Source organism: Corvus moneduloides, chromosome 8 (genome assembly GCF_009650955.1).
Source record: "Corvus moneduloides isolate bCorMon1 chromosome 8, bCorMon1.pri, whole genome shotgun sequence".
NCBI classification, from domain to species: domain Eukaryota; kingdom Metazoa; phylum Chordata; class Aves; order Passeriformes; family Corvidae; genus Corvus; species Corvus moneduloides.
Window position 1 is genome coordinate 5,845,516 of NC_045483.1, and position 23,815 is coordinate 5,869,330.

General features: G+C 41.4%; 1 long non-coding RNA gene across 2 annotated transcripts in view; it reads left to right on the forward strand.

Annotated features, from left to right (window-relative positions):
• LOC116447150 overlaps window positions 1-23,815 on the forward strand; it is an 84,960-nt gene that overhangs the window by 20,770 nt on the left and 40,375 nt on the right. The window contains exon 3 of one of the 2 annotated variants that reach the window (XR_004241500.1): window positions 1,160-1,984. The exons of the other annotated variant lie outside the window; for it this stretch is intronic. This is a non-coding gene — a long non-coding RNA (uncharacterized LOC116447150). Of the gene's footprint in view, window positions 1-1,159; window positions 1,985-23,815 lie in introns of those variants that run through there. 2 annotated transcript variants of the gene reach the window in all.

A 23,815-nucleotide genomic window follows, 5' to 3' on the forward strand; every position in this document is an offset into this window, starting at 1 on the left:
TTTATCAACATTATTTGTAATTTCCTCTTATATTTCCCCTGCTCTTTCTTTGCAGTTCCCTGAGCAGACCCACTCAGCTGTATAATAAGGAGATGAGCTTTACCTCCTTTTATCACTGCAAATCTAAAGTGACTCTGCAGAAGTCAAACTGATGTTGGCTAGGGGAGAAATGGTCCCAGTAAAAAGCTTTCTAAAGAGAAAAATTCCCTCTCCATTTGTGGAACAAATTAACTACTAGAGGCATCCAGTTGGATGCTCCTTTCTGGGGCCAATGACCAGAGAGATTTAAAAGTCCATTACGGTAATGCCTAATTCCTTCTTTGCACAGAGGAAACGTCCTTGCAGGCTGGGCTGTGGCAAGGTCCTGAGTTTCCATCAGGGGAGGGATTTACATCAGTGAGGAAACATTTGGTGATTACGACTACCAACTGTGTTAATCATCGGCTTGAATTAAGAGTCACTGACGAGCTGCTTTGGGAGCTGTGTGGCTGTGCGAGGGAAAAAAGCCAGAACTGAGCAAACTCAGTGTGCCAGTGAGGGATCATCCTTTCCCTCTGTTGACTGCTGACACATTGCACAGAAATGGGCCTCTGTCAGAACAGGACGGGCCCTTTTACGAGGCAAAATCTGCCCTTTTTCTTCTTTTAGGGCACAACAGAGTGGAGGCTGCTGTGTTGGAGGAGGGGTGTCAGTGTGTGGTGCCACAGGGATCTTGCTGCTGGATGGCTGCTCCAAACAGGGCAAAGTTGAGTCCTGCCTTGTGTTTCCCAAATGGCTTCTCCATGGCCAAAAGAAGCTGGGTGTGGAGGCCCATCCTTCTGGGGACCAGCACCCAGTGCCCTGCCTAGGGACTCCTGGGAAGCAGGAGCAGCCTTCTAGTCCCTTGAGCCATCTAGTGGCGCCTTCCTTGCCGATTGAGCAGAGCATCTCACTGAAAAAACAAAACCAGCATCTCATTAATGTGAAAACAGTGATTAGTTCCAGAAACAGGCCAACCACAATGAAAGCGTCAGTGCTTTTAGTGGGTTACCAAAGCAACAGAAGTTCTGGCCTGGAAATGGCAGACAAGAGAAAGAGGTGGGTGCCAACATAGGATGCTCAAGGCTAAGAAGATTGGTCTGGTGTGATCTGTTCTGTGCTTTTGTCTTGATGTTTGCAGCCCTTTATGGATCCTCACCGAACGAGGCTGGGATTTAAAAAGCAAAGCTGAACTTTCCGACCTGAAACCTCAAATCCTTTTCTGATGGTTTTTGTAACTGGAAAGCGGAAATAGAGTCTTCAGTAATTCAAAAGAGATTTAATGATCAAAGCTGCAATTAAAGGCGTGGTGAGTCATCTTACAGTCGTCCATGTGCTAAAACGCACAGGCTGTGCAAGAGATCATGTTGTCATGGCTGGTTTTACTCAAAACGAGGATATAGGAGCTGCTATTACTTCCAGCTTCAGAAACAATCTGAGTTCTGCTGACCTGTGTTTATAGAGCAGAAGAAAAGGCAACAGTCCTGACTCCCCCATTTGTGTATTTATTTAGTAGTTCTGTCTGCAGCATCTGAATTCATTATGGTGCGTTATTACTTTTCACCTTCTTTCAGAGTGTCTGCTCTCAGTAGGAACTTTGATTTTTTTTTTCATTTACACTAACAAATTACCCACCAAAACAAATACGGAAGAGCTGATCTTCAGAGTACTATGGGGCTTTTTTTCTTTCTGCAGCATGCATTAACAATGAAATATTTAACTGAACTTTTCACAGCATGTGCATTTTTTCAAATTAAAATTGCAAAAGACAAGGAAATGAAGATAAAAATATCCAACCAAGCTGTTTCTCCGAAACCCTCACAAGTAATCTAATATTTCCCTTTAAATCCTGTTGTTTTATTCTGCTCAATACAAAACATAGTGCTAAAGACAATTTGGTTTTAGTAAAGGAGAAACTTCTTCCTAAAAACATTTAGCCAGTCACACGAAAGCAACTAAAGGGAAGCGGGAGAATTGGTAACTCTCTACTGGAAAAATGTAATAAAAATTTTGACAATCTGCTACAAGTCTTGCTTTCCCTGTTCCTCAGTTCCCTTCCTAGTGGTATTTCATGTTTTATTTTCAATTTCTCATAATGGTTGCAGTATTCAAACTCTAACCCACTAGAATGTGATTGCCTACTTTACAAAAATCATTGCTGGAGCTCTGCTCCTACAGGTTTATTTGTGAAACAAGCTTTTTTATCTTGCCATTTTTGACATCAAGTGCCTCCAGTCAGTGACAGATAGATATAAATAAATGCCGGCTTTTACAAGAATCCCAAAAGGAACATCTAATGTAAAATATAATGCAATCAAATAAATTGGTGCTTTCTTTCCCAGCTTTATCTGAAAAGAGACCTGCTCTGTATGCTGCAAGACAAACCAGGTTATCAGATCTAACAAATCTTGCAAACAAGCAAATTCAAATATCTTATCATGGATCAAATCCATTGTGGTCACTTCATTCAGTTGACATAACACACCGATAGAAAATTCTCTTAAACCCTTACATTACTTTACAAATGCAATTGTTTAGCAAATGAGAAGTAGAATTGCTATCTCTGTTTTCAGTGCATGAGAATGGCCTTTATCTACTGCAGTCAATTGTTGCCACTGTTTAGTGGGGAAATAGAAGAAAGCTCTGTTAAGAAAACATGGATCTTGAACTAAAGGATTTTATGGACTTTTTCTAAAGGTGGCTCAGGATAGGACAAACATTTGATGTCTAAATTTGGAGGGAGAAGCAATCCATCTGAGAATTGGGCAGTGGTTTTATCATAGCTCAGCCTTGCCTTGCAATGGGGGGAACATTAGCAGAACTGGTGAGAACTTCTCCAGAACTTGGATATGGATTTCCAGAGAGTTTTGACAAAATCTGTGAAAATCCTGGTGCAGTCTGAGATGGTTTGTACCTGCCCATGGTTTCAAAGAGCTGCAATTGCTCTGCTGTGTTAGAACAATGTGTTGGTCTTGATATTAAGAGCCAGGGCAAAACCCTCTTGAGGGAAGAGCTAGACTGTGCAATTATGAAACTCCTACAGGAATTCCCGCCAGTCAGTCACTGGTTGGCTGATGGTCTGTGCTAGCACCGCTTTTATATCTTATAGATCCTTTGTCCTCATCAGTGACATGGTGAAATTCTTATTATCCAGGCCAACAGGGAATCTTGTGAGGAGGAATGACAGGGAACCTCCGTATCTTGTAGCAATGAATCCCACAAGCTCATAATGTAATTGGTAAATGAAAAAAAAAAAAATTGTAGCATGAATTTGAAACTTTCCTCTTTTGCCCTTTCTAATTTCATTGTGCACCCCCTACTTTTCTCCAACAGAAGAGAAAGTAACAATTGCCTGATGTTAAAGGAGTTGATGAGGGAATATGAGAATCCACCCTGTGTGCCTTTATTTTTTCATGAATCTCTGTTCTGTTCCACCATTCTGGTCCCTTCTCTAAATTTAGCCACCTCAGACATTCCAAAACCTTGTCATATATTTACTGTGGTAACTGTCTTGGACACTCATCCATGCAAGTGGGGATGGCTTTGCTACCAGATGTAATCATGAGTGGATAACTTTAATCTTGATGAGAAATAAAAGCTTGACATTGAGGAGGAGGATTCTTCAAGGCTCAGGCACTGAAAGCAGTGACAAAATTTGGCTCCATTGTACTTACTTTTTATGTGTGTTCAAAAGAGGAAAAATACTTGCATTTTAATATCAATCCAGCAATCTAAGCTGAGAAGGAAGTAATTATACATGAAAGAAATACAGTCTTTTGTAATAATACTTTTAAAGTATCAGTTTCATTCTATCATAATATTTTTATGATTAGATTTACCTTCTAATATTTTAATAACTTTGGTATGAAGTAAGGAAGTCCTTTGTAGCTTATCTCAGAAGCCTGTCTAGGATGTCGCACTTAATGAGGTTTATTATTCAATATGTCCACATCTGCATCTTTAATAATGCCTAACATTTAATCTTCATTGCACCACTTGAATCAAAAGATCTAAAATTAAACCTACTGCAGCTTAATCTAATAATAAACACGCATGACATTTTGTGCAAAATGTGTGCCTGATCAGCACGGTGCACTCTTACAATTGTATCAGATGGAGAAAAACAGAGTTTAATCAGCCAAAGGTAGATGGTGACATTTAACTCCCGCCGATCCATCTACTTTGGGAAGCTTGAAGATCCTGCCCCTAGAAGAAAGGGCTGGTTGCAAGATCACTACCAAATTTAGGTCAAAATCCCACTAGTTAGAGCAGCATTTACACATACCCTTAACTAGTGCTGTGATCTTCAGACCCTCTAACTCCAGACAGGTAATTTTGGTATCTTCATGTGACTCTGTATGGAGTCAGTGGTAAGGTGCTCCTATTTTCCCTCATAATTAACTGGAGGGTGTAAGATCCAGAGGCACCTGGATGTTGTCTGGCTTGTCACTCCTGCAGTGCAAGTGCAGTTCTCAAATGGGAAGGGGAATCTCTCTGGATCACAGGAATAGACTTTCAGCCACAGCCATGACATTTGGTGGAGTTTGGTAGCCACAGCAGTAGGGTTGTGCTCCTCCACTAAAGAATGAGGGACTGCATATTGAGATGTAGATGTTTTTTTGTGCCCAGAAGGAGCTTTGTATGAGATCTCCTTGAATTAATGGGGCTTTGCCCAAGCAGCCAGAGCAAAGAGGCCAATTGCTGCAGAGCTTTTTGTGGGCTCAGGGCTTTGCATGGGACCTGTGGGTTGCTGTTGTTTCTTCTCAAGTAAATACTGCTCTGTAATCAGGTGCTGTGCTTTGGGGGCTACCACAGTTCTGCCTTGTGACACAGACATTTATCTCTGCTGAAAGTGAGACACCCAGGCAGGAAAGACAACATAAATGGTAGAGACATCATGTTGGAGAACGGGCAGTGTTAGAATTGTCTAGAACCTGTTCAGGTGAAATGATAAATTTATGAAAGCTGAGCCCAGGTATTTAATGAGAAGCTAAAATTTCTCATTTATTCTCTCATTTATTCTTAGGTCAGCTACGCTCATAATCACCATTTTAATTTGTTACAGGTGCAAAAATTAGCAGTGTCAGTAAAAGACTGGACCTTATATTAGACCTTGATTCAAGATGTGTCCCTGTATGTAAGGGGCTCTGGCTGCAGAACTGTAGAGCAGACAAAGTCTTTTTTAAAAAACGTATTTTGGGGCTAGGATGGCGAGCAACTGTTCCTTCCCCTGAGACACCTGTGTGATAATCACAGGAAGCCCCCATGATAAATTAAAAGGCAGTTCTTCACCAGGCTCTGATCAGGATAATCTGAAATCAGCTGGGTCAGGATAAGACACTTTGGAGGAAACTGCTGGGCCATCGACTCCCCTGCTGAAGCTGAACTCTCACAACTCAACTGGGCTCCATCTGAATGTAATTAAACAAGGGATGATCAAAGTCTACAAATCTCCCTGATCTCTATCAGCATGGCAAACTAAAGGTAAAAATTCTCGGTATCGTTCTGTTCCTTTGAAGTCAATAGTGAGCTCTGTGCAGTGTGTGAGGACACAAGTGCCATCTGGGCAGCTGCAGGTTTATGATAATTTTGACGTAATGTTTTTGCAGGGGGAGGGAGAAAAGCTGCATCTTGAAATTATAACTTTGCAGCTGTGGGTCCTCTCGCCTCCCCCAGACTGGCTTTATCTTTGGGATTTGCTTTGTCTTATGGTGATGCTCGAGGCACAATTACATCTAGTGAATCCATTGTCTTAGTCTTTCTTCAGCTATAAATCACAAACTATTCCATTTTTGTACAACCATTTCCCCTCCTGCCTTCCTTGCATACTAGTGAGGGGAGCTGGAGACTCACTTGATAAAAACATCCTGAACTAAACCAGCTGGAAATAGAGAGTATAATAAGCCAGCCTGCTGCCAGCCCTCATCTGTTTTTGTTTGATTGGTATCTGATGGTGATTGAAAGGCTGACTCTCAGAGTTAACCACCTTGAGGCCAACCTTGAAATCATGTCACATTTGGCTACTTGATAGCATCTTAAGCATAATGTTAGATCTAGAGCACACACAGTGAAAAAAATAGTAAATAAATAGAAAGCTGGCATCTTGCTACACTGCACAGCAAAGGAAAACAATGTGGAAAGAGTGGAAAGAATCTGACAGACGTGCAAGGAGATGGAAATGCCGCAAGGCAGAGGAGGAGCTGGTCCATGTGCATTAGCAGCTCTGGGCAGGACGAAGCAGTGACTCCCCAGGGTCCAACTGGCTTCATGTCTAACTGCTGTTGCAAAATAGTGTCCCTCCTCAGCAGGCAGGATCTGTGTGAGGGCAGCTTTGCCTGTGTACAGCTCAGGAGGGCTGAAATCAGAGCAGTTCCTGGAGGTAACAGACTCTTATTTGCAGGGGATTGGATTAGGGTTATGGAGGGCATGGAGCGTGTGTTGGTTAGTCAGTGCTAGGGCTGTGTGGGATGCTTATATAGGACACATGGGTAGGAAAAACAAAATATATTTCGGTTATGTCGAATAAAGTCAGGAAAAAGTGACAGTGACAGGTCTGCTACAGAGGAGAGCATTGGTTGTTTTCATTTCAGTTTCTGTTTTCTGACTGACAGCCACAAATAATAGCTGTGAGGCCAAAAGATACAGATCTTCAAATCATACCTCCCTGAAAAGAAAGGAGAGGTGCTTTCAGGGGTTGTGTAACTGAGGCTAACAGCAACAAGCCATCTCCAGAAGGGAGAGTTAGCAAAGCCAATGCACCTGCTGAAAAGGGTGATGGTTCAGCACAGAGGCCAGGAATAGCAAGGGAAGAGTTGTGTGTGAACAGCTCTCACTTTATCTGCACTGGAAATGCAAATAGGAGCTCCCTTGTATTGTCACAGGTGTAAGAGATGTCATGGGGATGACATAATACGTGGCTTGACTCTGGGTCAATGTGCTATGTTTGATGCAGGTTTGCATTTGAGATGCTCTCAAAATAGCATGATAAAAAAAAAATAGTGCTGCTATCACAATAAGATATATCAAAGAGGTCTAAGCATAGCACTTGCTAGGAAATAAAGGAATTTGTAAAACAGAAGTTGCAGCTGATGTAGAAATTGTTTGCTCTTTCGAAACGTTTAAACATCATTCCTGTATTGGCCTCTCTAGTGGGTTTCTCGTGAGATGCTGAGACTGGTCTCCTCTGGTATGTAATCCATAACATACCAGTGGTGCTTTCTAATGCCCTTGTGAAAGGGAAGGATTTTTTCCTTAAATAGAAAATCTATAGAAATCCATTGTGATTGATGATGAATACTTTCTATATGGGCAGCCTTTCTCTCTTGGTGTCTGAGGCTTTCTTTTATTTTCTTAGGAAGCAAAGCTCCTTTCAGCTTCCTGACTGAAAGAGTGGTTGTGTTTTCACCTGCACAGTTCATCCAACAAAGCTCCCTTTGGAAGGAGGGATGAGAGGCTACACACAGCTGGGCAGGGCTTTCTGCCTGACCGTGCACACGGGGTGAGCTGTGCCCCAGGAGATCAATATTCACCACTGGTCACGCTGGTGTAGCCACACTGCTGCTGGGGAGCAGGTGGGGCTGGAGGGAGAGGAGCTTTAATGAGCAATTGGACAAGGATAGGTTTTAGAGGGCAAGGAGGACTTGCCCTTCATCCTGTTTGTCCCTGGAGTTCAACACGAGGCTGAAACAGGCTGAGCCTCAAACATGACCTTCAATGCCTTGGTGCCACGGGGCAGCCAGGGGAGCGATGGGAAAGGCGACTCTGGGAATTCGGCTACATTTTTACTATTGCAGTAAAATGTTAACGTCAATACAAAGCCCTGACAGTTTCAGGGCTGTCAGAAGCACTTGGTGCCTGTGTTGCTGTAGTGGCAGAACTGGATGGCTCCCCAAGCCTCACCTCTATCCCAGGTGAGTGTGACAAGCCAGCACATTTGCACGTAGCAAACCTCCCACCCCACAACTCGCTGGCTGCTCATCCCCACCAACGCTGTTGGCGCTTTTAGCTAATCGGTGCAAGAAAAGGAACGAGGAACGAAAGGTTCCCAATGGCTGTCAGTAAATTTATTTTGCAGTTAACAGCCTTTGTAATGCACAGCCTAACTTTATCTCATTTCACTGTGGGTGTGCTGGAATAATTGCTCAAGTACTTTGTTAAAAAGAAAAGCTCTCCACATTTCCATTAACTCCCGCCATGGCGTCTGTCTCACTTGGCTGCCCTAGGTACCATTTACAGTTCAATTTCACAGTCATGATGGACTGAAACATATAAACCTGCTTTCTCTCCACTTCACTACTCACATGCCTTAATAAACAGAGAGATTCATAAGGTCTGTTACTTTTATTTTTCCTTGGCAAGTCTATTTTTATGAATTAAATCATGAGCTTTTTTTCCCCTGTGAAAACCAAACTGCCAGAGGAATAAATACGGTGTTATCTTATTCAGTAGGGTGTAATAAGCTACTATTTTAGGGTAGCAAGCCAGGCATACTGAAGTTGTTGCAAACTAAAAAGAAGGAAAAAAAAAATCCAGCAACAAAGAATAGCATTGTATGATGTCAATCTACAGTATGCATGTGTTTATATAATCACATTGGAATTTACTTTGAACTTTAGCCTGGAAAATTTACTTAGTGGGGGGAAGGGGAAAGGATTTGAGTATCTAAGCACCAAAATAGCTAAGACAAAGTAGTAAAACTGTGTGGTTGGTTGGTTGTAGAGCAGAACCACGTGAAAATGCAAAGAATCCCTTTTGTAACGGGTAGAGACAAGTAAGCCACTTGATCGTTATGGTATGAGATAAGTATACAAGCCACGGGAAATGCTGTGTTATTCACATTCCTCTCTTATTGTTTTTCCAAGGGTGGTTAATTTTTGCCTTTTTAAGGAACTTTTTTGTACGTGACTTGTTCTTGCTCTGGTTTCGTAATCTGAGTTCTCTATTGAAAAAGAAAGGACAGTCATAACGACCATTACACGAGAGAAAACAGGGGTGAGAGATCGGAACACTGCACTGTCCTTTCTCCTGTGGCTTTTTTTGGTGAAGCAAGAAGATAAAAACAAACCCAGACCCATATTTGACCTACCACAACTTCAATTAGCCCTCATTCACACTGATTGAGGGGCAGTTGACAAGTCTCAGGTTCAGTGCAGCTACCCACAAAAATCTTTCTCTCTGTGGGGTCTGTCCCACCTGGCACTTTTTAAATCTGGATGTAGTGGCCTTTCTCTGTCAAGGGCTTGTGAGAGAAGCATTCTGATGTCTTAACCACGTTTTTAAAAGTGTTCAATACTCAGCCACTTTTTTTGGGTTACTTTGGCCAGAATAACAAAAAATCTTAGCACTCTGGCTGCTAAGTCATTTAGAAGATTCTCTTGCTTTTGCTGATGACATGGAAACAGAGCCTGCTTCAGAACCTCCCCCAGAAATGTTTGATAAAATGAAATGCACAATCTTGCATGTTGCTTTGGTTTTTTACTGTGTTATGGCATATCCTGTGACAGTGGTATGGCCACATCTTGCATGGTACATGGCCCATTCTTCACTTGTGTTCCAGGGAAATCTTACTGTGAACAACACTAATTCAGCCTGCAAAAGGTATTGGTTATGGGCTGCTGGGTTTTTCATCTCTTTCTGTAAAGCAATACAGGCTTAAATTCTTAGGATTTAATTACTAGTATCAGAACAGCTTTGCAGCCTGTCTCTCCCCTTTAAAAGTTGCCTTTTCAATGTATTTTTTTGTGAATGGGCAATATTTGGGACTGCATTTTCTACTTAGACATTGAAAAGCATGTTTGTTTTTTCTTCTCTTAGTAAGTGCCACCTGTCCTAAAACACAATTGGATGACTTCCGTGATAAACCACCTGTGCTCTGTAATGGCAACATGATTCATCTGCAGACCTAGCTGCTGTAATAACAAAGCTTTTTCCAGTCAGTAGTTAAGATAATTTAATCACTTTATTTGAGCTGGAAGACATAAGCATGTAGAAACTTCCTCTAAGTGACTCACACAGTGTTTGGAAATTCACCATGGCAGCCAGCATTTGCTTTTAAGTTTACTCTCCCCCATGTTTTATTTGGCTTTAGCAAGAGCTGTTAGGATGTGTGGGCCCAGGGCAACCCTTTGCATCTTTTTGAGATGGGGATCTAGGAGAGAGACAAAGCAAGGTGACATTAAGTCCTGTGTCCCAAATCACACAGCCTGCAAATGCGTGATGGGGTGAAGAGGATGAGGAAACCATGCAGCCCTTGCCTGCTGATTGCTTCCCCTGAGCCTTTTGAATGCTCTTCTGTGAAGCAAACACATGAAGAAGAGGAGGTTGATCCTAGAAAAAGTAGATCCACACTTCCATCAGTCACAGAGGTCTATACTCAACACCTCAGTCTTCTGCTGTTGTAGGAACACACTGAAATCGTCCTGACCCGCTGCATGAGGTGATCAAATACAAGATGGGAAACGATGAAAGACTGTGCAAATGCACAGTGGCTGTGTTTGTGGGCAATGGCCTGAATCCATGAATGACTAAAGTGGCACTCAGTTATCTTGGAACAGCAGATTCCCTGTGCTCCTCCTGAGGCTGGGGTTTGCAGACACCTGCAGGAGTGGCTGTGCATTTCTGGCCCCAGTGGGCTTTGGCTCAAATCCATGTTTCTACGACACTGCATTTCATTTGATATATGGGAAAGCTCAACAAAAATGTGGCTTGGCTGGTTGCTTACCTCTGTGCTCCACAAACTTGGAAGAGAAGCATGTCTGTTAACGCAGTGCAACAACAGAAATTAAATAAGATGTCACTCTGTGTCATTGGACCTTGTTATTCCATGTAATTCACGATTCTATGATCCTACCACTCTGTGTCATTAGACCTTGTTATTCCATATATTTCATTACCATTTACCTGAAGCAATTTCTGCAGCTAATGCTTTTTCTTCATTTGCTTCCCTCCAGGCTGCTGACTTGCTTCAGTTATGAATTTTGTAAAAAAACCCAAAAAAACAAAACCACAGCTTTAATTTCATTGATCTTGTAATATTCTTGATTCATTTGTAAGCAGTAGCAACTTAATCCTTCTCTTTCCAGCATCTTTGTGATTCTTGTTCTCTACCTGGAGCCCTCAGAGCCTTCAGGATTTTGGGATACCTGAACCTAGAGCCATAATTTTTGTTGTCCTCTAATAATCCTTAGGCTGAGTTTTATGGCCTTTCATCCACTTTTGCTCAGGTTTTATGAAATTAATTTATCAGGTTCAGTTGGGTCTTGCAGACTTTTCCAAGATCTTTGTTAAAATATTGTGTTGGTGTGTTTTTTCTGAGTCCTGCCTAAACACAGCCTGTTTATCTGCAGGCTGTGTTTTTTTCACCTTCCCCTTGATTCCTCTTCTTTCTCTTCATTGTTTACTTTGTTTTTATTTACATTCTTGAGGAATTGGTTTAGCTGTGTATTTCCTACTTGCTTGTAGCATGTGTTTCCAATGCCATTTTTTAATCCTTTTTCTCTTTTGAACTTTTTTTTCAAGACCTTGAGACTTTTGACGCCTTAGTCTAAAAAAAAACCAACCAAAACCCCCAACCAAAAAGCACAAAGAAAGATAATAAAAAACTCTGCACCTGCTCTCTTCTATTTGAACCAGGAAACTTTTCTAGGATTCTTTCATCTGCTGTGCTCTGGATTCTTCAAAACAATCTTTCTATTCTTATATTTCCATTTCTATTTCTTTTTTTCTTTTTGCAACCAGCCTCTTTATCTCAACCTCCCCACCCTTCTCCCACTCATGTGCATAAATTGATGTTCATAGATGCTCAAATGCTGACCTAGTGACTGGTCAAAAACCCTGTCAGAACAAATAAAAAAGTTGATACAAGAAAGGATTAGTAATGGACACAAAGTAAAGTTTTACTGTGCCCCTCTGCTAAGAGTGCCTCTGAAGGTATCCTAGGAAAATGATTTTTTTTTTCTCTCTGTCTTTTTTATCAGACTGCCTGGGTTTTGCTGGCTTCTGCCTTTATGCTGACAAAGATGACAGGAAACAATAGGACCTGTGTGTAACAGCCTGTGTTTCTGGTCTAGATTCCGTGCCAAAATAGCTACACTTAGCACTTGCACAGCTCTTTTCATCTTCAAAGCCTTTCACAGATCCGATGTAAACAGCCGGAGTTCCACTGATTTTGGTGGCAAAGAGCTTAGCAGCCTTCAGAAAAGGATTATGCATTTGCATGGAAAGTAGGAATATCATCTGCTGCTCTGCTAGCTAAAATTCTATAACAGTATCAAGCTTCAAGCTAGAAAGCATTATTAGCTGAATGAGGTTTAGTAACTTTCCTTGTGATCAACATGCATATTCCCGGCTGTGGTTTCATTGGATGAATCCAGGATTGATTATGGAATCAATCCTTAAATGTGTTTACAAGAAATGCAATTGCTGAGACCAACAGTATTTTTGAGTGCAATTGATTTTGATGTTTTATCAAGCCATGCTACCTGTATGTCCTAATGCTTATGCCACCCATGTATGCAGGTATTTTCTTGGCAGGTTTTTCAGTGTATCAACAGCTTTGAGACTTATTTTGTGATGTTTCACAGTATTTAACAAATAAGACACCTTATTTCACTGGTACATCCTATCCTATAAATAGCATATCCAAAAATATATATTTATATGCATAAGTATATAAACATTTATTATATATAAAAATATATATATATATTAAATACATTGCTATACTCAACTTGGAGTGCACTTAAGAGGTCAAGCCCTGCTCCTTCCCACTGCTCCTTTGCAGAACCAGGTCTATCTAGCCTAGGATGATGTTTATCTACTCTTTTTGTCAATTGTGTTCTGCTTTTACTTGTTTAGAGACTGATACCCAGTTTGCATTATAGTTAAGTGACTCTGCTTCTGTAGTGAAAATTAAACCAATTGTTTCCAAATTTCCTTGTAGGTTGTGTTTGTCTAAACTTATGATTCTTGTTGATCTTCTCTGAACCATCTCTAAATTTTCTACATTTTTCTTAGTGGGATGCTCAAATCCAGTTGCAGTATTCCAGCTGAGATCTCTCAGCTGTGTGTAGAGCAGAATGTCCATCTCCCACATCTTGCACACATCTGCCAGTGCATCCCAGAGCAGGATCATCCTTGTGTGTACAGTGTGATGGTGGCCATTCAGAAAGTTTGTAGTAACCTCCATTTCTGCAGTGACTCTGCTGAATCAGTAACCCTTGACTCAGGTTTTTGTGTTTGATTTCTATTTGTGTCTTTACTGAATTTCATTGTGTTGATGTCAGACCATTACTTATGAACTGATGCCCATTTGCAATCTGAATTTATTAGCAGGAGCAACAAGCTCTCCCTGTTGTGGAAATAAGAGTTTCTCCTCAAAACCTGCTTGAGAAGGGATGGATGAGGTGGGGTGAAACTGTTTCAATGGTTGGGCTTTTCCCACTGCCCTGTTGGAACTGCTCTTCCAGCTTTGTCAGGTACTACAAAAGCAAAAGCTTGGACTTCATCAGAAAGGTTTTTATGGCATGGACATATTGAGATGAAAAATACTCACACTGACTCTAAAAAGAGGGCTACTGCTACATCCATCCTTTACTTGGCTTTCTGTCAGTCTGGACATCAGATTCTTGAAGCCAGCCCTCCTGTGGATGTCCAGTCTTCTCTCAGGTCCCTGAAATGTAAATGTAGATGTGTGTTTTATTTTTGCATGTGGAATATGAGGCATGGGTTAAGCTGAATTATGTTCACTGCTCTGGGAACACCATGCAGCAAAGCCAGGATTTTAAGCCACTGTTCCAGAGTTACGAGCTGATTCTTCAGCACAAGTCTGTTCCTCTCATCTGAAATTACCTCTATAACCTCTGGAATATGAAAGACTTGAATTGAATCAACCACTCGTCTTCTCTAGTGACTCATCTGCTTTTTAGTGTCCGTGGATGGACAATGTCATCCTTTCTCTTTGAAGAAGCAGTTTAGAGTAATTCCCTTTTAATTTGTCGCCAGTGCGTTCTATAGGTGTCTAACCAAAGTCTCCAGTGGCCAGTTCAACAAACCTGACCCGGCTTCATTGTCCCCAGAGCAAGTCCTTCTCCTGGGGGAGCACTGTCATTGCTACTGCTATGCTTTATCTGCATCAGACCAGGGAGAAAGAGCAATAAAAGTGTCTTTAGCTGTCTGCATAGGCATCATTCCTGTTGCTCGGAAGAGAAGGTAACAAGCCTGCATCAAAGAGAGATGTCCTGAAAAACATCACTGTAAGCACAAGCCTGTTAGTGTCTTTTTTGTGAGCATATTGTTTGCAGTCAAGTATTTCACTGCTACCTTAAAAATGCAGAGTGCAGAGGGATTCAGAATTAATCCCATCCTCTCTTCTGTAATGAATATTCACTTGTTTTCAGCTGTACATCTCTATTCTGAAGTAATGTCTGAGGACTTTATTACTATTGCGTCCTTCAGGGCTTCAGTCTGTCATTCTCTGCTCTTAAATATCTGACACTGACTTTCTCCTGACTGGTTCTTGTATCCCTCATAAAATCCTTCATAAAGTCAGACTCCTGTCTCCCAATCCTTTTTGATTATTTCCTGCTGCCCATCCAGTGCTTTCTCTTCTCATAATTTCTTTACTGCTTTCAGCCATCCATTCTCTACACAGGCCAGTAGCATTTACCTGAATCCTTGGATAACTTTGGATATTATTTTTCCTCCCTTTCACTTTCATTTAAATGTACTGTGTTCCCAAATAGCTCCAAACAGCCACAACAATTATTTCCTAGTGAGACTGAAGGAGGTAGTTGCAAATACTTTCAAACTGCTACATTCCTCTTTCCTAACATCCCATATTCCCTCCCTTCTGGTTATTGTGGGCAGCCGACGAGACAAACACGGGCTGTGAATAACCTTCCCTCCTGCCCTGGACACCTCTCTGAAATAAAATCCTGTCTCCACTCAGCTTTGATTTCCCCATGGTGCATCTGCTGCCACACTTCTCTCCAGGATGCTGCCAAAGGAAGTTCTAACTCTGTTTTAGGAAGCTGTTGTTTGGGGGTGTTGTTTTCCTGTTTCTGCCATCACAGGTGTCACTGCTGTCCTTGGGCTGCCTCCAGCAGCATCCCACCAGCTGGAGCCCTCCTGCTCTCCCTGCCCTGTGGGGCAGCAGGTTCTGGGTGGCTCTCCCAGGCTGTGCCACCAAGCCCAGCATGTCCATACTCATCCTCTGCGGTTGCTTTTGAAAACCTTACTGGTGAATCTGTCCTGGCACCAGGGAAAGCTGCGACTGTGAAAAGGCTAATCAGGGAGACAAGGATGAAAATATGTTAATGATATTTAAACCTGCAGCACTTCCAGCTAAGAACAGCCCAGCTTTGCTGATTCTGCAAAGCTTTGCCTTTGTACAGTGGGGAACCATTGGTGTGAACCAATCCTGTAACGTGCACTTAATGCTTATCTGTAAAATACAACCCTGATAAAAATAGCAGCCCCTCAGACTCTGCTGGGTGTATAAAGAAATGCACTGTGGTGTATTTGGGATTAAACTCTTTAATAGCAGTAATTCCATTACAGCACAAAGCATTTTACTTTATATTGGAATATGTCCAGAAAGACTGTTTAGTGGAATAGATTAACAACTTGAATACTAGTTTAAATATTTAGATTATCATCCAGTATCGCAGATCCAGGCTCGTAAGGGAACAAAGATCCTCTTTCCAAATCCAGAGGACTAGGATATTGATTGCAGGACTCCAGCTGCATGGAAATAATGCACTATACCACAAATATATCAGATGTTGTATCAGCTGGGTAATTTTTTATTGCTTTTGTGAAAATGCATCTGTTTTGATGCAGATGTTGCTGTGCAATGCAAGACCAAAATGAGTAATATCTTCACGCCTCCTGGTAGTAATATCTAAATACTGTAGATTAATTTTTTCTTCCTCTTTTGAGCATATTATCTTTCATTCTGTCTGGAGCAGTATTATTTTGTGCATCTGTCACTGATAGTGGTGTGCTGGGAGGAAGGGTGAGCATAATCATTTAGTTATGAGACACCGAATAAAACAAATGATCTTTTCATAGATTCATAGTATTTAAGTCCAGAAGGGAATGTTGCATTTAGCCTGACCTTCTCTATATCACATCTTTATAAAGCCAGAGCTGTCTAATAATTTTTTGAGGCCCATGTTGCAATACAATTACGAGTCTCCTGGATAAATACCAGCTGTGGGGATGCTTCCAGCTATGCCTTTTTCTGAAAAGCCTTCTGTATAATAAGAGGGGACTGATGATGCTCTTTTTGAAAGAAAATTGTGCTACAGGAGCCAGGAATGTAAGAACAAGCTTCAGGTCCGGGAGGAATGAAGGTTTCTGGCACAACTGTGAAAGTAGTAAGAATGGGTGTTGAAATGAAAGGATTCCCCAGCCTGGCAGCCAGCTTCTTGCATTTCAGAGTGGAAGAATTGTGGGAAGATCAGACAGCAGTACCCCAGAATTAGAGACTTTTCCCTCAGTTTGCAGCAGCTGTTGACAGTGTCCAAGAGGAAGGATGCTGTGTGTAAAGGAGCAGGAACATTTGTCCCTATGACAGTACACGGGGCCCACTTTTTTCCTTTTTCTTTTTTTGCTCTTGTGCATGTTGTTTCAATAACGAGCAGCTTGCCCACAGCCACAGCAATCAGCAACCGTGTGATGGGTTTCTAATGGGTTTTCTAATCACAAAGGGTTATAAACATCCTGCAGTGAGACTGGATTTGTAAGATTTCTACCTCTTTGTGCCAATGATTGTTAGTTCTGTCAGTGCACATGCTGCAGTGTCTGCTGACTGTTGTGAGGAACTGTATTTTGGTTATATTGTTTTACTCAGAGCCTTGTGAGCTCGACAGACAGATACTGGAGCTCTCCAAATGTTCGTGTCAGTGCTTTTCTGACACCTGCCTGTGCAGATACAATTACAGTAGCACAGCCCTATCAGGCCATTAGACACCATCAATCAATACTGGTTACGCCTGCAGTTCCAAAAGAGGGATGGCAACGGGATGCCTGCAAATGACCCTTCCTTTTCACTCTGTATAGAGCATGAACTGTGTCAGCAACTGCACTGTGGCATCTCTCATTTCTGAATGCTGTTTCCCCAGAAAAACGAGCACAAAATCACCTTTATCCTGTGGTTTTTTGTATGTGCCTTGTTCCCGCAAGGCTGTAACAAGCTTTCTTGAGAAGACTGCCTCTCTCCCTTTCTTTTATGGGTGACTCAACACATACCAGATGGGATCCACTAGGTGTGGAGCCTGAGTGTGGCTGCCCAGACTTCTGTGGGACAGCAGTTGAGAATTCTGATGGTTTCTCTCCTTCAGTCTGTTTTTTATCTTTTTTTTTTTTTTTTTTTAATTAATTCTTTATTTGGTTGGGTTTCTTGTCACTTCTGAGTGAAATGTTTCCAACTTGATCTTGAATCTCTCTCTGGGAAAAAGGTACTCAGGAGAAAAATAACTCCCTCCTCATTTTGACACAGCCTTCTATACAGCCTGAATGTCAGGAAAGCCATTTATAGAGCATGTACAGTAATTGCATGCTTAATATTTCATCAGCTGCATTAAGAGTAATGTCACTAAAACCAGGTATAGATTTAAAAGGATCTCTTTTGATTAAAAGTGACTTTAGAGCTTTTTATGTATAATAATAGCAGCAGGATATATCATCATAGATGTTGCTATGGGGTTCTGAATTTAATAATTCAGCACACATAGACACACAGAGAGATTTGCATTGAGATTTTTGGACAAAGCATATGCTCCTATTTGGCAGTGATCCTCTAATTACACCAAGATTAGACTGGTGTGAAGTAGATTGCTGCAGCTTGAGCCACATTCCTCTTTCACAGCCAAGAGATTGCAATATTTTCAGGTGGTGCAAACCCCACGCTTTCATTGTTGACAGCTGTAGGAAATAGAGATTAGAATCCAGAGTGGTTTTCTACCAGACTTCCTTTAGCCTCTCGTGGTAGGATGTCATGCAGTGTTTGGACTTGAGGCAGAAGAGTTTCCTTTGAAACAGTGCTTCAATTCACTTGAATTCTACTGCACCGCCTCAGCTACTGAGAACAAAGATCTGCTGCCAGCTGTCAGTGGGGCTGAAGCCCTTCAAACATGGAAAATAAAAGAAGGAATTTATTGGGTGTGTCTTAATAACAAATCTCTTGAGCTTTACTCTTTTCTTAGAAATGAGAAATAACCTTTGCAAGAAGATCTTGTGTTAAGTGGTAAAGAGGGATTCCTCAATAACAAGTGTTAGTGGTCTTCCTCAGAAACACCCTTGTTGTTTGTCATTTCTTTTTATTATTAAGCTAATAATTTTGCTGAACATTAGTAATGGTTCCACTGGGTTTTTTGGCCAACTATGAGGAAAAAGAATATTTTTAATGCCTGTACTTCACTGATGATAAATTTCACCTTTTTTCCAAGTTATCATCAGAGGAGGTTTCACAGGTGTCCTCTTCCAGCTTGAGCATGTGTGCATTTTGAGTCATAGAGCTGAACTTACACCAGCAGCCAGAACTCATTTCTGCAGGCACAGCTTGGGCTGGGCCAAAATGCTGGAATTTGTACATTGCAGGGACTGCTGTACTAAAAGACATCTTAAGAAATTTGGGAGGTGATACTAAACTGTGAAGAACACCTGTCAGAGGAGCACTTTATTTTGCACCATTGGAACTTAAGTCTATCTGTCCTCTAAATTAAATATACATATATATATATATACACATACATATATATATATGTACAAAAAATATATGGTTCTTTCAAGGTTAGGAATGGAGAAATTATTGCATGGAGGATATCCTGCCTTCAAAATGTGCACACCAAGCGTGGCAAACCATTGCTCATTTTCTATCTAGATCAACCACGTTGAATGGTAATGTCAGGCATGCACAGCCACTGTATAGCTGCTCTAACTTTTATAGGTGGGGAAGATTTATGCATTTAACTAAAAAGAAACTCAGCTTTAGTGCTTCCTTATGATTTGGACTGTAATTAGCTGTTTTATAAATATATATTTTTTTAATTAATACCTGCTTTCATAATATTTCAATATAATGGATATAAATGGAGATATACCTGCACAATGAAATAGAGTTGGGTCTTAGAGTGTTTGCTTTGTTAGTGTTGGGGGTTTCTCATCTGCAGCTGGCAGAAGACTTTCATTGAAAGTCCAATTAAAAAGAGACCAACAGTCATGGCTAGTTCCATCCTTGAGGAATATTTATTTAATGAAGCTCTTACAGGAATTCTAGTTTTTGGTTCAATACAAGGCATACTTACATGGAAGCCAAATCATCATAATGATATTAACTGATGTAGTTACTTAACTCGACCTAATGTTGCCTTTACATTGTAAAACATCAGTGTTAGCTCTTGGTTCTACAAGAGAGTTTTAATGAACACAAATCAATTGCTCTTATTGCTGATCTGGAGATTGCAATTAAACAACTGGTCACTAAAAGGTCAGAAATGCTTACTGCTGGAGAAAGCAATTTCCATCTTGTCATCTGCCTTTTAGCACTGATTTTAGTGCCCGTATTTAAAAGAGAAATAAATCATAAGAACTCTCAATAATTAATGGCTTTGCCTTTTTTCTGTGTGGCATTAGTATGGTAGCTCCATCCTAGCCTTTCCTGGAATTTCAGCAAATGCTCCATTTAATGAGGGGATGAGTTTCTGTTTAAATGCTCCAAAGGATTTGGTTTCCAGCTCTGAGAGTTTTCCAAGCTGTAAACTGTTGATCACTCTTTCAGGCTCTGCTCGAGGTATTGGCTCCTCAAATCTAATTACATCTCTTTGTGATAGAACTGCCTGATGTGCTAATTTAAATAGTTTGCATCTGCTCTGTAGGACTGATGTATTTCTCTATGCCTAATTTGGTAAAGAAATCCTGAAAAGTGGATTTAGTGGATCTAGGATCGCTATGGTGTCTTCTTTCCTTCGAATAAATAACTTTCTGATAACCTTTGTAAACAGTGTGTCAGTACTTCCTGTTTCAGAAAGGATTGTTTCAACTAATTTTCTTGGTGCTGCTGTTTCTCCTTCAGTAGTATATTCACTTCTCCTCTAATATTCCCTAAATTCCCCCTACCTTCCTGAATTCATGAGAGGATCCTATCCTTGCACTACAGAGAAGAGATCTGTTTTTTTTCTCTTTTTCTTTTCTTTTTTACTTCTTTTTCTCTCTAGCCATACCATGCAACTTTGCAACTTTCCTTACCAGCTACATCTGCCACTCCCCATGGGTTGACTCTACTTGCACTTTCTGCCTTGTTTTGCTTCTACTTTCAATCACCCCTTTGATTTTTAATTTTTTTTTTTCCTGCGAGTGTCCTGAAGCCCAGTAAACTGGCTCAGTAAAACTCAGCAAACGTGACTTTGGATGCTATCTAGACGCTTCCACTGTGTGGAATTCTGTGTGCTTTGCCAGGCAGGATTAGGCTCAGTCACATCTGCAGTGCTGATATGAATGTGGTAAAAGGGATGTTTTGGGGATTCCCATGAGGGTACTCAATGTATAAAGAAAAAGAATAGTTTAAGTCCAGCCCACACAACTCCAGACTCAGAACTGGCACTGGGAAGTTAGGAAAGAGCCATTGCTGATGGCTCCTAGAAATCATGAGGTCCATGTGCAGTGGCAGCCACAGGGTCCAGGGTGTCCTTGGGAAGGATGCTGAGAGCAAAGCATTGGGATTTGTTTTACTGCTGAGAAAGATATAATCAAAATTAGTAAGGTCATGTCATGAATTAGGTGGACTTGGAAGTGTTTCTCACCAAATTCTGCACTGCTTCTGGGTGGAGGAACTCTTTGAAACTGGTAGGAAATGAGTGTCAGACAGGTGAAATTGCTGTTTCTCACAGCAGGCAGTGAAATTCGGGGGTGTGTTGCCCCATGAGATTCAAAATGGAACTAAACACATTTAATTTCATCCAGCAGGTCTGAAGTGGATCTAAACCGTGCAGGTGTAGTAGAGCACGGAGTAGAAAACACGTAGAGCAGTGTTTTCTGTGTCCCTGCTGCAGTTGTTACAGATCCTGGAGGAGCAGCGGTACAACAGGCTGCAGAGAGTGGCCAGGCTCAGATATTGTCTCTAAACAGAGAGCCCTGGCCCAAGGCAGTGGGATTTCTGGGCTAGACAGACCATAGCTGCAGTCTCTGGGGGTATTTCTTGCACATCCAAGCTACACTGCTCCCACTGTTCAAGCACTAGCCTGGCTTCTTGTGCCAAAAAATCTTACATCACTCAACTGCTGCTTGTTCGTTGAAATTAAACCTCTGAGAAGCAGGGATCCCTCCTTTCCCCTTGCATATTTTTCCCCATGCCTTGTAGAATACAGCCCATATTTTGGCTTGGGTGCTTAGGTGCCACTGTGATTTATAGTGCTAAAAAGGTGTATGTGCCATACAAATAAATTTATGTGCATAATGCACATTAGTCCATTGCTGTCATTGAAATATCTGGACATAGGTGACAAATTTGAGGCAAGCAATGAAATTCATGTGATTCAGTCATTAAAATGAGAAAAAGATCCAAGCCAGCACTGTAAATGTCTTTTTGCTTACTTATGTCAGCTCACTTCCCTTTTGGCATTTCCCTGTCGTGGCGTCATTAATATTTCCATCCCCCCTGCATCCGTAATGATTTACTTGGTTGACCTGCATCATTTAAAATATTTTTTCATTATAATGATTTTCTCATTTAGGTCCCTGGGACATCTCGATATGTAATCAGTTTTCTCTAACAAATGACCTCCTCTAACTTCATTAGTTCAGAATTAATTTACTATCATCCAAGACACTGAATGACTCTGATTAGTAAAATACAGCAAAAAAAAAAAAAATTAAAGTTCTCTTTCATTTATGGTGAAGGCAAACATTAATTAAACCCTATATTTCTTTGCTGATTTTGTTCACAGTTGAATTTAATACAGAGGGGACGTTTGATGGGCTGTCACCAGACATCAGATGAGGGTGGGGTTACAGGATTTCTCTGTGTGTAGCGCTTGGGGAGGGCTGGGGAGGACGTGCCTTTGGCCGGGCAGCGCTGCTCAGCCGGGCACCCCTGCTGCTGCTGCGTGTCAGCCTCAGCTCCCGGCTCATCCTGCTTATCTCAGCCTTATCTCGGCATCTCCTTCCGAGGCGTGCGAGTTATTTACAGGCTCAGCCCGGTGCCAGCCCCTCACGCTTTAAGGCTTTGCAGGTTTCCATTCCGCAGATCTGCTGCAGCAGGAGCTGGCCTGGGGATGGCATTTTCCTTTCTGTCCCTTGACAGGATGGCTGATGAGGCTGTGTGGCATCTCTGCAATGAATGGCAGCAAGGCTTTGCTCGGGGAATCATCCTTATTCCTGGAAAAATCCAACCATCTGGGGAGGGTACCCACTTTGGGATGATTTGCCTCGCTCCTCATCCTGCTGGTGTACTGGAGCTAGAGGGGCTTTGGATGGGGCCAATGGCCTTGTAAATTATTCTCCCCTATTCATAAGAAGAAAGTTTGTAGAGGGATTCAGGCAATCAATTTACATCTCTTGAAGGAAAAGAAATTGAAAACACTAAAGCAATTTATTGCCTTTTATATTTGGGGATGAGGGGCGCTAAAGTAGTGCTAAAATTTAACTACCTGCAAAAGCAAATAAAAAAACCTGCAATGTTTCACAAAGTCATGATCCGCTATACTTGTATGCAAGTGCATTTTCAGTTGCATTGTGGAAAATGTAAGTTGCTACTGCTTTCTGCTGAAGAACTTGCCCATAAAACAACATGCAATTGGTGGATTCTGTAGTGTTTCTGATATTGGTTTTTTCCTTCTTACATTCTTACAATTTGCATAAAACACTTAGACAGGATTTTTTCCCCCAGACTTCATATTGCAGTATTCCAAGTTTTCAGCACAATAAGTGTTTTGCCTGCAAGGCCTATATCTAATATTGGCTCATTTTGAATGTCTTTTCCCATTTAAATGTTAGTTCAGGAAACCACAGTAATTGTAATCAAATGAGTATGCTCAATATACAGCTTATATGACTACGGGGTGGCTTTCTTGGTCTAATTCAAATGGTCTTAGAAAACAGGAGAGATGATTCAGGAGCTCTTCTAAGAAGGGTCTTGCTCCTGGCAATATTTACTCTTAGGTAGATTAGAAAAATAAGAGCTGGCATCTGAGAAAACAACAAAAACCAAAATAGGTTAATATCTGCTGATTACATGAGGGCAAAGCCACTACCACTAATGCAGCAGAAAGCTACATTTGCCCCCTCTGCCTAGCAGAGCATTGCAGAAGAGCCCTGGAGAAGTTCATTGTGTAAAGAGAGTATAGGAAATACAACTTGAGCTTCATCCAGGCTACAAATCCTTCCTGATTATTTTTCCCATCCAGGAAAATCACTCTCTGCCCAAAGCTTGCATTGTCAAGCGCTGGAAGAGGTTGCCCAGGGCAGTGATGGAGTCTCCATCCCTGGAGGGATTTATAAGATGTGCAGATGTGGCACTTGGGACATGGTTTTGTTGGGATGTGGTTTAGTGGTGGACTCTACAATCTTGGAGATCTTTTTCAATGTAAGCAATTCTGTGATTCAGCGATTCAGGATGATTGAGGATGAATTGATGGCTTGTTTGTGAAGGCAGACTGATTGCCTGAGCTATTCTGGGACAGCTACTGCTCTACAGGTATTCTGCTGTATTTTTTATGTCCAGATGAATCCAACTTCTGAGATAAAGCAAACTTCTTCCTGGCACCATTACTTAGAGAATGGCTCTTTTTGTATGTTA